Raw genomic sequence first — 13,277 nt, forward strand, 5'->3', positions numbered from 1 at the left:
TGTCCTGAAGTTCTCCAGAGGCCTGGTAACAAACTAATCATGTGATTCAGGTGTGTTGACCCAAGGTGAGATCTAAAACCTGCAGGGCCTGGAATTGCCCACCCTTGCCTTATACTGTCCAGTGGTTCCCAATCCCAGTGAACAGTAACACACACACACACACACAAAAAAAAAAAAAAAAAACTGTTGTGGTTGGTTGTAGCCACACTGTGCATTATGGTCAACCACGTCCACTTGTCTGTCCAAACATTAGTGTTCCAGAAATCTTGTTAATTGCAGATGTAACAGATGTAACTTTGCAAATCTCAGCTGTATTGCGATCTTCATTTTTAGCGAGAACAAGCATCCTGGAAACCATTCCTAACAAGTCAGTTTAGTTTTTTCTAATTGCACTGTCATGAGCTTTAACATTTAATGTGTTAACTGAGGTCTATAGGCGACCAAATGAGTTTTTATTGTGCCTTGATATGAAAACTCTTAAAACTGACTTTCTTTATGCCATGACTGTACTGTAGCAATACAAATTAAATGAAAAGACAATACAAGACTGCTATGAAAGTAAATGCTGAGGAGCATGCATGTCTCTATTCTAAGAAATGTTAAATGTGAAATTGAAGTATAATTGAAATTATAGTAAATGAAAAAAGAAGAAAATGAAAGAAACTCCCAATGACTTTAGATCAATTAACAAATGAATTTGTTCAAAATCATTCTTTTATTCTTTACACTCTTATGCAATACTACTTACACCAGGACATTCAGAATAAACTGACAGTCTTGCATGAAGCAACCCTACAAGCATTTTAGAGAAGAAAAAAGAGATACAAAAATATATACAAAAAGTCTCTAGCCACCCCTCATTTCCTGATATTTTGCTTTCAATTTGCTAGACTTCCATTTTTGGTTTTTATTTTTAATTTTTTTTTTTCTTTCTTTGTTTTCCAGGCTTTCTGAAAGTCTCTCAAAGCTTTTCTTCAGACATTGCACTGGATCATTTTCTGAATTTTTGGATTTCTGAATTTTTTGAATGTTTTTAAGACACTTGTCTAAAAAGGTACAAGTGAAAAACCATTGTTGTGTCTACACACAACAGACAACTTAGCAATGAACCTATTTTACGCAGACATATTGTTATTAGAACCTCCCACCCTGTTTCTTTATTTAAAACTATGAAAAATGCCAAATAAAATACAATTTGACAGACAGAAAATAATATTTCCAGAGGTGGTGAAAGCTTGACATGAGATGCGGTGTGTCCTGTAAAAATCTGAGGAAACTGGACAAGCAGAGCACAAAAACATAAGTGGCAGGGCTGAAACAGTTAAACTGATTCTGAAAGTCATGCCCTTAAATAACTGGAACAAATCCAACAAAGACCTAATACAGAACCTGAGAGATGCACCTGACACCTGGTGATCCATCTACTGTTCACCAGTGTTGGGACTAACGCGTTATTAAGTAACGCGTTACAGTAACTACGTTAGTATTGTGGTAACGAGCACGGTAACTAGTTATTATGCCAAAACCATGAACGCGTTACTCGTTACTGGGATTTAGATAGGCTCGTTATTCGTTACTTCGTGTGGTGGCTATCGCGGAGCTTCCACAGATTCAGTAACATTAGCAAGTGGTGGAGGCCAGCAGGTGGATGAAGGAAAAGGGAGGCAAGAGGAGAGACCCGCACAGCAATGGCGCCTGTGTTTGGCTTTGCCGCTGCTGCTACAGCTCGTTGGAGGCGACAGTGTAGTTTTTCACTGCCGTCACTTGTCGTTTGCAAACGGAGAAGGTACCGGAGGCTAGCCGCTTTGCTGTGGGGTGACTCTCGGTGTCTGCGACCAGTTCCTCTCCTGTCGTTTGCTGGGGATGTTACGCTGCCGCCTGGGACCCGAGCCCCATGGCTCGAAAGCAGTTTGCTCACTCTGTGTCCGTCACCCATTTCCCGTTTTGCTGGTGACAGCTACGTCTGCTCATCGATCAAGGTTTTTTCCAACTCTGGAGTCGCTGCCCTGCCCGGCAGGTCCACAGGTTTGCACAGGTGTTTAATTCAAGTACCGCTGCAGTCAGCTGTAGATTCCGCAGATAAACCGTCATCAATTCGGTTCGCCCTGCTTAACGTTCGCTCTATAACGAACAAATCATTTATTTTAAATGATCTTTTTATCAAAGAGTCTCTAGGTTTTATGTGTCTGACTGAGACGTGGCAGCAAAATAAGGATTATGTCCACTTGAATGAAATCTGCCCGTCTGGCTGTTCTGTCATTGGAACTCCGCGTCTTTTAGGACGTGGTGGAGGACTTGCTGTTGTTTACCAGGACAGACTCATATGCAAACTGGTGACTTCGGACTTCTTCTCTTCATTTGAGTCACAGATGATGAAGGTCGGTTCTCTGAAAACCTTTTATTGTATTTTAATCTATCGACCTCCTGGACCTGCTGGGGTCTTTCTAACTGAATTTAACGACCTTCTGACATCGATCATTAAACTGGAGAAGGTTGTAATATTGGGAGACTTAAACCTTCATATTGATGACGCTTCCTGTAACACTGCTGCTGAGCTCATCACTATCACTGAGTCTTTTAACTTTAAGCAGCATGTTTCTGGCCCCACACATACGAAGGGCCACACTCTTGATCTTGTTTTCTCCCTGGGTTTAAATATATATGATGTATGTGTGGAAGATGTCCATGTGAGTGACCATAGTTGTATATTCTTTAATTTGTCATTTTACGTGGATCCTTCACCTCCTAAATTGATGATCCAAAGGCGGATTATAAACCAGGATGCTGCTAGAAGGTTTTCTGCCATGTTTGTCCCTCGCATGGCTCAAAATGATATGGATTCACTTATTTTGTCTTTTAACAATCAATGTAAATCTATTTTAGATACGGTGGCACCTCTGAAACTAAATGTTGTCCATTCTTCAAATTTCTGTCCTTGGATAAATGAAAGTATTCGAAATTTTAGGAGATATTGTCGCAAATTAGAACGTTTATGGAAGGCTTCCAAGCTTGAGGTCCATAGGGTACATCTCAAGGAATCAATTTTCTCACTTAACAACATGATAAAAAATGCCAGAATGGAATATTTTGCTAATTTAATAGCTTCAAAAAAGAAAAATCCCAGAGTATTGTTTGATACAATTAAAAACATTGTCTCTCCTGATATTCCTCATGTACCAGTCTATACTAAATCTGACTGTAATGACTTTTTAAACTATTTTGTTAATAAGGTCGCTGCTGTCAGGTCTAATATTTCTCCATCATCCTCTCAGTATCACATTGACACGTTGCTTACCTCTGATACCTGGTCCTCTTTTACTCCTGTTACCTTACAGGACATCAGTGCTCTGCTTGGTCGAATGAAACTGACTTCAAGCCACCTTGATGTACTTCCTCCATCATTTTTCATTAGTGTGTTTGATTCTATTGGCCCCTGTATTCTGGAAATAATTAATACTTCTCTTTATACTGGCTCAGTTCCCAGCTATTTTAAACAAGCTATTGTTGAACCAATATTAAAGAAACCAAATTTGGATCCATCTCTTCCAAGCAGTTACAGGCCAATATCAAAACTTCCATTGGTGTCAAAGATTTTGGAAAAAACAGCTGCAGAACAACTTAACAACTTTTTGGAAAAGAACAATGTTCTGGACATTTTCCAGTCTGGTTTCCGCAAATTGCACTCCACTGAAACCGCTTTGCTTAAAGTGTCTAGTGACATTCTGATGGCAGCAGACTCTGGAGAGTACACTGTTCTGGTTATGTTGGATCTCAGCTCTGCTTTTGATACTGTTGATCACAGCATCATGATAAATAGGCTGAAGGACTTGTTTGGGATTACTGGCGTTGTTTTAAAATGGTTTATGTCATATCTATCTGAGAGATCCTTTACTGTCTGTATAAATCATGTGCTGTCGGAAACATCAGTTCTGTCTTCTGGGGTACCTCAAGGATCTGTTTTAGGTCCTATTCTCTTTTTGCTGTATATCCTCCCTCTAGGCCACATTATCAGATGTTACAATAACATTTCTTTCTCAATAACTTTCTTCATATCTATGCTGATGACATTCAGTTGTACTGTTCTTTCAAAGCTTCTGAGTTGTATAAATTGTCTTGTTTAAATAATTGTCTGTCAGAAATCAAACAATGGTTAAATGACAATTTCCTTCAGTTAAATGCAGATAAAACAGAAACTTTGATTATTGCACCTGATCACATGCTCTCAGAAATTAGGCAGCATATCAGTTTTTTAGACCCTTCATTTCAGTCGAGTCTCAGAAACTTAGGTGTTATATTTGACAGTTCGATGTCTCTTGAGAAACACTCTAAACAACTTGTCCGGAACTGTTTTTATCATCTAAGAAACATTTCTAAACTCAGGCTACTGGTGTCAAAGGCAGAACTTGAGATGATTATTCATGCTTTTATCTCTTCTCGTTTGGATTATTGTAACGGTCTTTTTACGTGTCTTAACAAATCAGCTCTGGATCGCCTTCAGTCTGTACAGAATGCAGCGGCAAGACTTTTAACTGGTACAAACAAGAGGTCACACATTACTCCAGTTTTGGCTTCTCTTCATTGGTTGCCTGTAAATTTTAGGGTTCATTTAAAAATTTTAGTTGTAACTTTTAGAGCTCTGCATGGTGAAGCTCCCCAGTATATCTCTGACCTGTTGAAACCTCATGCTTCATCCCGAGCACTTAGGTCTTCAGGTCAGAGGCTACTGGTGGTCCCACGTACTAGATTTAAAACACGTGGGGATCGGGCTTTTCAGGCACTGGCACCGAGGCTGTGGAACTCTCTGCCGTTGTCTTTACGCTGTCTAGACTCTATACTGACTCCTTTAAAAAGCAGCTGAAGACATTTTTATACAAACGGGCTTTTAACTAATTTAATTAATTTTAACTTGTATGTCTGATCTTACTGTAAAGCACTTTGTGATTTTTATCTGTGAAATGTGCTATATAAATAAATTTTACTTACTTTTTTTACTTAAGTCTATCTGGGTCAGATATGAACCAAGTTTAGGTGGAGTTTATTTTCGTTGTGCTGACTTTTTCGTACTGCGTGCTAGCTAGCATGACGGAGTTTCTATACAGCTGGGTGGTGCTATGTTACTGATGTTGAACTTTATTTTGTTCATAAGGTTAATTATTAGAGTTGCCAACCGCCCGTAAAAAACGGAATCGTCCCGTATTCAGAGAAATTATTACGTGTTACGTATTTAGGTGAAAAGGAACAGTTTGTCCCGGACTTCAGCTACAATGAAAAAGACACAAAGCTGGAGTTATTCTGTCTTTGCGCTGCACAGCTGCCTCTTCTTCTCTCATCCTCTCACCCTCCCTCTCCTGTTTCTACTTCAATCATGAAACTGATCAATGATCAGCTGATCGGCTTTTCCCTCTTGTTTATTTATCGTCCACTTTGCGCCAGAAAGAGGAAACCAGCGGATGTCGCGCTAAACAACAGCAGCACTTTTAAGCTTGATCAGCTGTTGTTAGAATTTATTTAATATTAGTTTCTAGTATCAGCTGATGTTTGCTGGAGCCACAGCTGTAAAGCTGCTGGTCATGATATCGGTTTGGTTATCTGGTGAGAGGGAAACATGAAGATGAAACCAGGAGATGTCCTTACTGAATCATCAGAGCTGTGATGGAGAAACAGGTTTACCTTTTAGTTAACATGAATGAGTTGAAGGGAAGTTATGGACTGTTTCTGAGAGACAAATAACACCAGGATCCTTTTCTATGTAGCTGACAGCTGGTAACTGTGCAGGGGCGGGTCTAGCAAAGTGTTGCCAGGGGTCCATGTAGGGCATTAAAAGGGAAAGGGGGGCACAAGGAAATACTTTCTTATTCTCATTTAAAATGTCTCACTTTTAAAAAAATAATTATCTGAGTCTTACAACAAACAATTGATAGATTGATACATATATACCATCAGAACAGTGTACATCACTGTCACAACAGTGTTTATTTTCATTCAAAGGCTTTATGATTTTTCCTATAATAGTGGGCCGGTCTCTAGTCAAAATGCCCGGGACGATTTTTTTGTCCCAGTCCAGCCCTGTATGCAGCTCATCTTCAGTCTGGTGTTGCCTACATCTTCCTATTCAGAAGGCAGAATTTCCAAGTTCTGAGTACAATCGAAAGCACCACGACTGCAGTTTTTGTGTTGGATGTAAAAAGCAGGCTAGGATAGAATCAGGCGTGGGATTTCTCTCGTGAAAATGTGCACATTATTTTTTCCTTTCTATTGGTAGGTGGCACAGTGCACTTGTGGCAAGTAAGGAAGCTAGAAGACTGGCAATCTTGATGGGTATCCATTTATGGAAGCAACACATTAACAAGAGAATTCTGAGTAAAATCAAAGTTACTTTCCCTAGTAACTAGTTACTCTGAAAGTAACGAGTAACTTGAAGTAACTGAGTTACTTTTAATAGAAGTAACTAGTAATGTAACTAAGTTACTAATTTAAAGTAACTTACCCAACACTGCTGTTCACTGAAGTGTGGGATCATGTTGAAAGAATGAGTGCAGAACAAAAGACAGCCAGCATCCAGAGAAGAGCTTGTAATGTCATTCAATGAGCCTAAAGTTATCAAAGTATTCCTGAAGAATACTTCAACAAATGACAAGAAAGCTTGTCTAAGAGAGTTCATGCTGTGTTGAAGAATAAATGTGCTCAAAGCAAGGGTTGACTTTCAAGCTTGTTAGAATTGCAATGAAATGTAGGGTGGCCCAAGACTTTTGCAAAGTCCAAAAGTTGTAAAGTAGATTACGATCCATAGTCTAAATAGTTTTGTGTGTAACATGGCAAGAAAATATACACACATATATATATATATATATATATATGTGTGTGTGTGTGTATTTTTTTTTTTTTTTTTCAGTTTCAAAAGGGCACAACAGTGTAGATGATAGTGATAATAGCAAACTGTTCCAAAGCTGGTAGGTAACACGATACTATTGGTAATAAGTCACAAGTTAATAGTTATTTACTGTTTAACAATGAAATGACATTCCTTAAAAACTTGTTAGTAACTCGTACATTTACACTTTGTGTTTTGCTGTATTCTAATGTACAGCATTGTGCAGAGACATGTGGTGGATGTGTCCTAGCAGGAAGTAGTAGGGAGGAACCCTGGTGTTGTGAAAAAGCCGTGCGTGACACTTCAGCGGCCTGATTCACAACACCAGCTGACCCTCCCCACCCATCAGTGCTGTAGTAGCTAATGGAAGCTAATCTTCAGTGACAGGACCAAGTCAAACTGTCAACCAGTATTTTTGAAGCTTTTTTGTTCATCACACTGTGGAGCCATTAAAACCATTTATTTGTATGAGAAGCTGGTTGACTGAGAATACTCACCTTTCCTCTCCACTCTTGCTATACAACTAACTGCAGCAGCAGCAGATGGTGATTAACTAACAAACACTGAAAGGAGAGCGGAGAGCACTTTGCACACAGTAAACAGTCTCCACCGGGGGGCACCCAACATCTTTCCTTCTTGCCCCCACACTTTGAGGACGATGATCTGATGCTGGCAGCTTGCACACACCACGACTTAACCTGGAGATAATGAGGCAGAAACAGGAACATTAATTTCATGTTGGAGGATTAGCTTTCAATGCAAATGTAGTGTTTGAGAATTAAAGTTGAATAAGCAGGTTGTGACCCAAGGACAGCCTTAAACATCACACAGGACTCAGCTACATAAACACATCTTTAGCCAAAAGTGTGTGACTGCAAAGTGAAATGCTAAGCAGGGTCCTTGGATGTAACAGTGCTCTATTTATTGCCTATTTTTAAAGTGCTTTGGAATTGAGGTTAGGGCCATGATGGAGCTGAGAATAACTTTGGTTTCACAGTGGCAAGCCTTAATCCACCTTGAAGCGGCCCGCTGTGTACCAAAGCTCGGAGTAATGTCACTGTAAAGTAGGTTTACAGGAAAATGATCTGCATGCAGGGCTTCAGTATAACAGGGCATGTTTGGAAAATCAGTTTCCTGGTATGTCTGTATGTTGGAATTGTTAACAGAATTGTGTACAGGCTTTGTGCAATTGTGCAATGGCCAGGTCCTAAAGAGTCATGACGTTTAAGAGCCAGGAGCAAAATAGAGTTAGAAAGAATTTGTCAGTCTATGAAATATGAAGAATGCCATCCAATTTGTGTCCTGATACTTTGGTATCAAAATCCAAAACATAAAAATATTACTGTTAATCAAAGTTCAGCCATTCGGGCATCAAAGGGAAAAACCTGAACTCCTGACCACTAAAATGTGGGTGTTTGGTGAGTCTGTCATGCTGTGCCAGGCTCTTTTGTTCCTCTTTTATAACTGTGTGCTTGATTCTTCTTATTTATGGCAGCAGCTAGTCAGATCTGGGATGTGTCATGTGCAGTATTTATATTTCTGTTATTAATGGGATGCCTTTAGTCAGCTCTCCCACAGAGCTCTGTTAAAAATCCAAATGCTTGCCATCTTAAACGGCACTTGGGCACTTTGGCAGTTACCCAAAATATTTCGCCCAAGTAGGCACTTCACCCCAATCTAACCCTTCTGGGACAGACAGGGACCCAGAGGCTTCATACTGTGGAAGGAAGTATCTGTCCTCATGATGGTGTTCACTCAATTAAACTGTGTGTCTTGTTTTATCTGTCAACTTGAGAGAATTTCTTGTTTAAAAAGTGCTCTGATTGTCTTGTTGCTACATTAACTGAAGTGTATCAGTTTATTGTGCTAACATAAACGTGAATTCTTAAAATCATTGTTTCCCCCTATACTGTCATTTAAACCTCTGGCTGTCCTAACAGACAGGTTGCCTTTATTCCTGGAGCGGACTAACATTTATAACAAGATGTGAGCTAAATGAAATCTTTACGGCACCTAAGACCTGATCAAAACCTCCACATTTCCTGGTACTATAAACTTTTACAAAATACTGTACCAAAGTTTTAAATTCACGCTCAAAGCGTCATTGTAAAAAATGTTTTGGTTATTACTTTAATTACGTGTTGGACATGCATTAAATAAACAAATATCAATTTTACAAATACTATGTGTTTCATTGTTTAGAAAATTTGTTTCTCTGTTTAGGAATAAATATCAAGTTTACTTTGTTATGATAATTATAGCTGTTCAGAAATGTCTGTTTTTGTATTCTAATTGTTATATATTTAAAAGGTAATAATTTGTTACTGTAATGCATGTAAAAAAAAAATCATAATAAAATAATGTGGCAAAATAATAACAAAGTATAGAACATGCTGTTGTATTATAATGTATTATATTAGCCTAGGTCACCATCAGTGTGTGGTAACTGTAGACCTGGGCACTGCATCTATATTGTATATTTATCCATATTGTAATTCTAATAGAACAATGTGATTTATTGAGGATGGTCAAATCTGATCTTTTCCTGGGCCACCCATGTTGGCATAAATCATATTTTGGTCTGGGGGTGGGGGCACCTAACTCCACCAGTTTGGGCCCTGCTGACTGGGGCTGACTACACTGGGCTGTTTGACGTAACAGATTTTCCTGGCAACCTGACTGTGTCGCCCCCTTTAGGCCAAACTCTGCACCCTCACAGCGGGCGACCTCACAGGATGAATTTGCACCCTGCTGTTCTGAGGTGCTGTGCTGGACAGCAGTCGAGAGGGACAGTTTACAATACCATGGGAGGTGTGCAGGAGGTGTTGTGAAACTGGGTTGTAAGTGTAGCCTCTGACCACTCCATTAATCACAGGTTTGTCCTTTTGCCTGACTAATCCAGGACGGGTCAGGCCTGCACTAATTCTTCCACAAGCGGCCATGTCACACTGAACATAATATCCCAGCATTTTTTCTAATCCCTTTTTATCAGGTCTGCTGGCCTTTCTGGTCAATCTAATTGTGACAAAGCACACATAAGGGCTTTTGTGCCAAAAGAAAGTTCTTTTAAGGTTTCAATTAAACGCCTCGGCCAGCCCAGCGGAAGCCTCTTGGCTCAACGCCAGTGTCCTTCAGACAAAGAATGTCACTGCGCATAATGGATAGAAACACTTGAGTGAGGAAGGAGGAAAAGAAGTGGAAAATGTGGGGGGATTTTTTTGTCTTTTCAGAGGGAAGGAACACAAAGATTTAAGTAACAATCAAAACTAGCCTGAGGGATTAGGAGCCGGAGAACGCTGTGTGTGTGTGCGTGTGGAAATAGAGGGGGAAGCTCAGTCACAGTTCAGTCACAAAACGCTATTGGAGGAAAAGCAGTTTAGATCTAGCATTTCAGTTTGAAGATTTTGGGCAATGACTTTTTTAAAAGCTTCCATTGATTTCTGTTTTGTTTTATGTTCCAGCAAGTCTGAAAACCTTTCATATTTTACCACAGCTCACAGGATCTTTCCTTTTCCTTTAAAACATCCAAGTGCATGACTCCAGAACTCTTTCCTTCTCTGACTGTCCAGAATGATTTTAAGCTTTACCACCCAACTCTCTCAGCAGCCTTTACATCACCAGTTCATTTGGACCGAGTCACACATACGACTGCACAGAGCTTGTGAAAAAGTGGATCGCAGTGCACTTTGTCAGAAAAGGCTCATATGTATTTGTCCGTACACATCAGTGTGTGTACAGTTGCAGAGACTTCAGTGCCAATGCTGTTAGTGTGTGTACAGAGGCAGAAAGTGAGGGTGGTGGAGGTTTCCCTGTAGTGTATGATCCAGTGTTAAACCAATACTTCGTTGTAATATTAGGAACTTCTAATATTTTGACATCTGCTAAGAATTGAAACAACAGATGCATTAAGAGAGCAGCAAACAGAGCTGCCACTCAGTCTCTTTTCTGGTTCCTCTCAAAGGTCACTTGCTCTAATGCAGTGGTTCCCAAACTTTTTTTGCAAGGCCCCCCTTTGTTTTACAAGAACACACACGCACTCACGCACAAACACATCCTCCAACCACACACACCATGTTTTGCTCCATTGCGGTTTATTTCACACCTCAAACATTTAGTAAACAATTAAGCAAATACAAGTAATCTGCAATAACTTACAGGTAGTAAGAAAATAAACTACTAACTCTTTTACGCTACGTCCACACCTACACGGGTATTTCTGAAAACGCAGCTGTTTCGTCCACACGTAAACGGCGTTTCGAATCACTGAAAACTGAGATTTTTTAAAACTCCTTTTATGTGTGGACGAGGAATACAGGGTTCATCACTCAACGTCAAAGGTATGTGTCTGTTTGCACGTCACGCTGCGCGCCACGTTATTCTTTACATGAGATGAATTGCAGAATGGCAGATAGAGACAAAATACTGTTACTGTTAATCTGATTATCTTCAGGTTTTACACGCTTACATATACACGCAGTTACTGTCCCTCCGTTTAGAAAGGCAGAGGCGTCACGATGTGATTATTTTACGTGTAGTTGTTTTTTTCCTGTGTAAATAATATTCAACATTGCTATCAATACATTTTTCAAAAAATGCCTCTCTGTGCAAAATGGGTTTAAAAACATAAACAGCTGTGGGATCCTGTTTGTCCGTGATTTAGACAGGGGCAACAAATCATGGCAGGATCAGCCTGATATTATTTGTATCCCACTGTAACTTTGCTGTATAAAGAGCTAACATCTCCAAAATGTCAGGAGTAGTTAGTCATTATAAGAAGTGTTTGTGAACTAAAAATCAAGAATGTGGGATACTGTTTGTCCGTGATTTGGAGAGCCCAGCGCATGCTCCCGACGAAGGAAAGACCAATTATGCAGGGGAGACCTACCTTGGCACTTGTGCAGGTGAAAACATATTTAGCTATGCTTCATCTCCTGCTCTGCGTTTGTCTGGGCGCAAGCTTGCTTTTTTGGGTTTTTTTTCCCTTCTCATATGTTTATCATTGCTTTATTTAATTCTTGAATATTAAATGTTCAGACCTTCTTAATCATTTTGACTTTCATGTCTTATTACGTTTTGCTGGGGGCTTGATGGTTAGAATGGGAACATTTCTTTAACAGTTTTCTTTACTTTACATATCTAATATGCAAAGTAAAGATATCTAAACAGCTTTAGTTTTATATATCTAATATTTTTTCTTCACATTATTTATTAAGCTTTTCTATCATGGCTTTTGTGGCAGCACACTATGCCTCCACCTGGTGTAAAATTTGCTAATCACTGGAGTCTTAAAAAAATGTCTGTTTATGACAACAATGCCAAGGTAATTTACTGGTTAAGACAGGTTAAGACCTTAAATATCTGAGCTATAACTCTAGTGATGAAACAATTAGAACCCCTGGAAATGGTGGGAAGGAAAAACTCCCCTTAAACAGGAAGAAACCGCCACCAGAACAAGGCTCACGACGGGTTGCCTTCTGCCACGATCTGTTGGGGGTGATGGGAGGAAGGACAGGACAAAGACACGTTATGTAAAAGAGCCAGAGACTACTGATAACTAATGATTAACTGCACGTGTATAGACACGTAGTGAATGAAGAAGAAACACTCAGTGCATCATGGGAAGCCCCAGCAGCCTAGGCCTATTGCAACGTACACCGTAAAAAAAAAAAAAATCCTAAAAAAACGTAATATTCCGGCAGCTGATGCGCCAAAATAATAACAGAAAATAACTTTCCCATGAAAATACGGTTATTTTCAGTAATGACAAAACAGTTTGTTGCCCTAACTTTACATGGGATTTAGGGCAACAAACTGTATGGGATTTTGCCTTTTTCAAGTGCTTTTAAACATTAAATTAGGAACAATTTAATGTGATTAAACAATGAAATTACTAATAAACAAGGTCAATGAATGCGGCAATATGAATAATAATACTTAAATGTACAGAAATATACAGTTAACAGTTGGTTTAAATAATAATGGATTGCATTCATATAGCGCTTTATGAGACCCTCAAAGCGCTTTACAATTCCACTTTATAATTCCCCTCTGGCCATCACCAGTAGGTGGTAGGTGAAGTGTCTTGCCCAAGGACACAACGACCGAGAGTGTCCGAGCCGGGGCTCGAACCGGCGAACTCCCAACTCTTGAACCACGCTCGCCCTAAATAGCAATAATTATTATTATTATTTGATGTAAAAAACGTTTATACAAATCATTTTATATATTTTTCCATAGCATTGAATTTAACAGTTCAATCTTTCAAATAACGGACAAATATTTATGAAATTATGATACATTTGTGAATCTATTTTAACAATCTAAATATGCATATGTACAGACTGATACATTTAAAAAACAAGAATATTATGTTTTATTACATTTACAGTGATTTTACGTTAATTTA

General features: G+C 39.2%; 2 long non-coding RNA genes across 2 annotated transcripts in view; one reads left to right on the forward strand and one right to left on the reverse strand.

Moving 5' to 3' along the window:
* The window catches only part of LOC143421032 (uncharacterized), a 20,059-nt gene continuing 6,782 nt past the window's right edge, over nt 1–13,277 (forward strand). The window contains exon 1 of the long non-coding RNA XR_013100755.1: nt 1–2,025. This is a non-coding gene — a long non-coding RNA (uncharacterized LOC143421032). The remainder of the gene's footprint in view (nt 2,026–13,277) is intronic.
* The window catches only part of LOC101469113 (uncharacterized), a 25,570-nt gene continuing 19,507 nt past the window's right edge, over nt 7,215–13,277 (reverse strand). Inside the window, exon 3 of the long non-coding RNA XR_191414.4 lies at nt 7,215–7,569. This is a non-coding gene — a long non-coding RNA (uncharacterized LOC101469113). The remainder of the gene's footprint in view (nt 7,570–13,277) is intronic.

This window comes from Maylandia zebra, linkage group LG11 (genome assembly GCF_041146795.1).
Source record: "Maylandia zebra isolate NMK-2024a linkage group LG11, Mzebra_GT3a, whole genome shotgun sequence".
NCBI classification, from domain to species: Eukaryota; Metazoa; Chordata; class Actinopteri; order Cichliformes; family Cichlidae; genus Maylandia; species Maylandia zebra.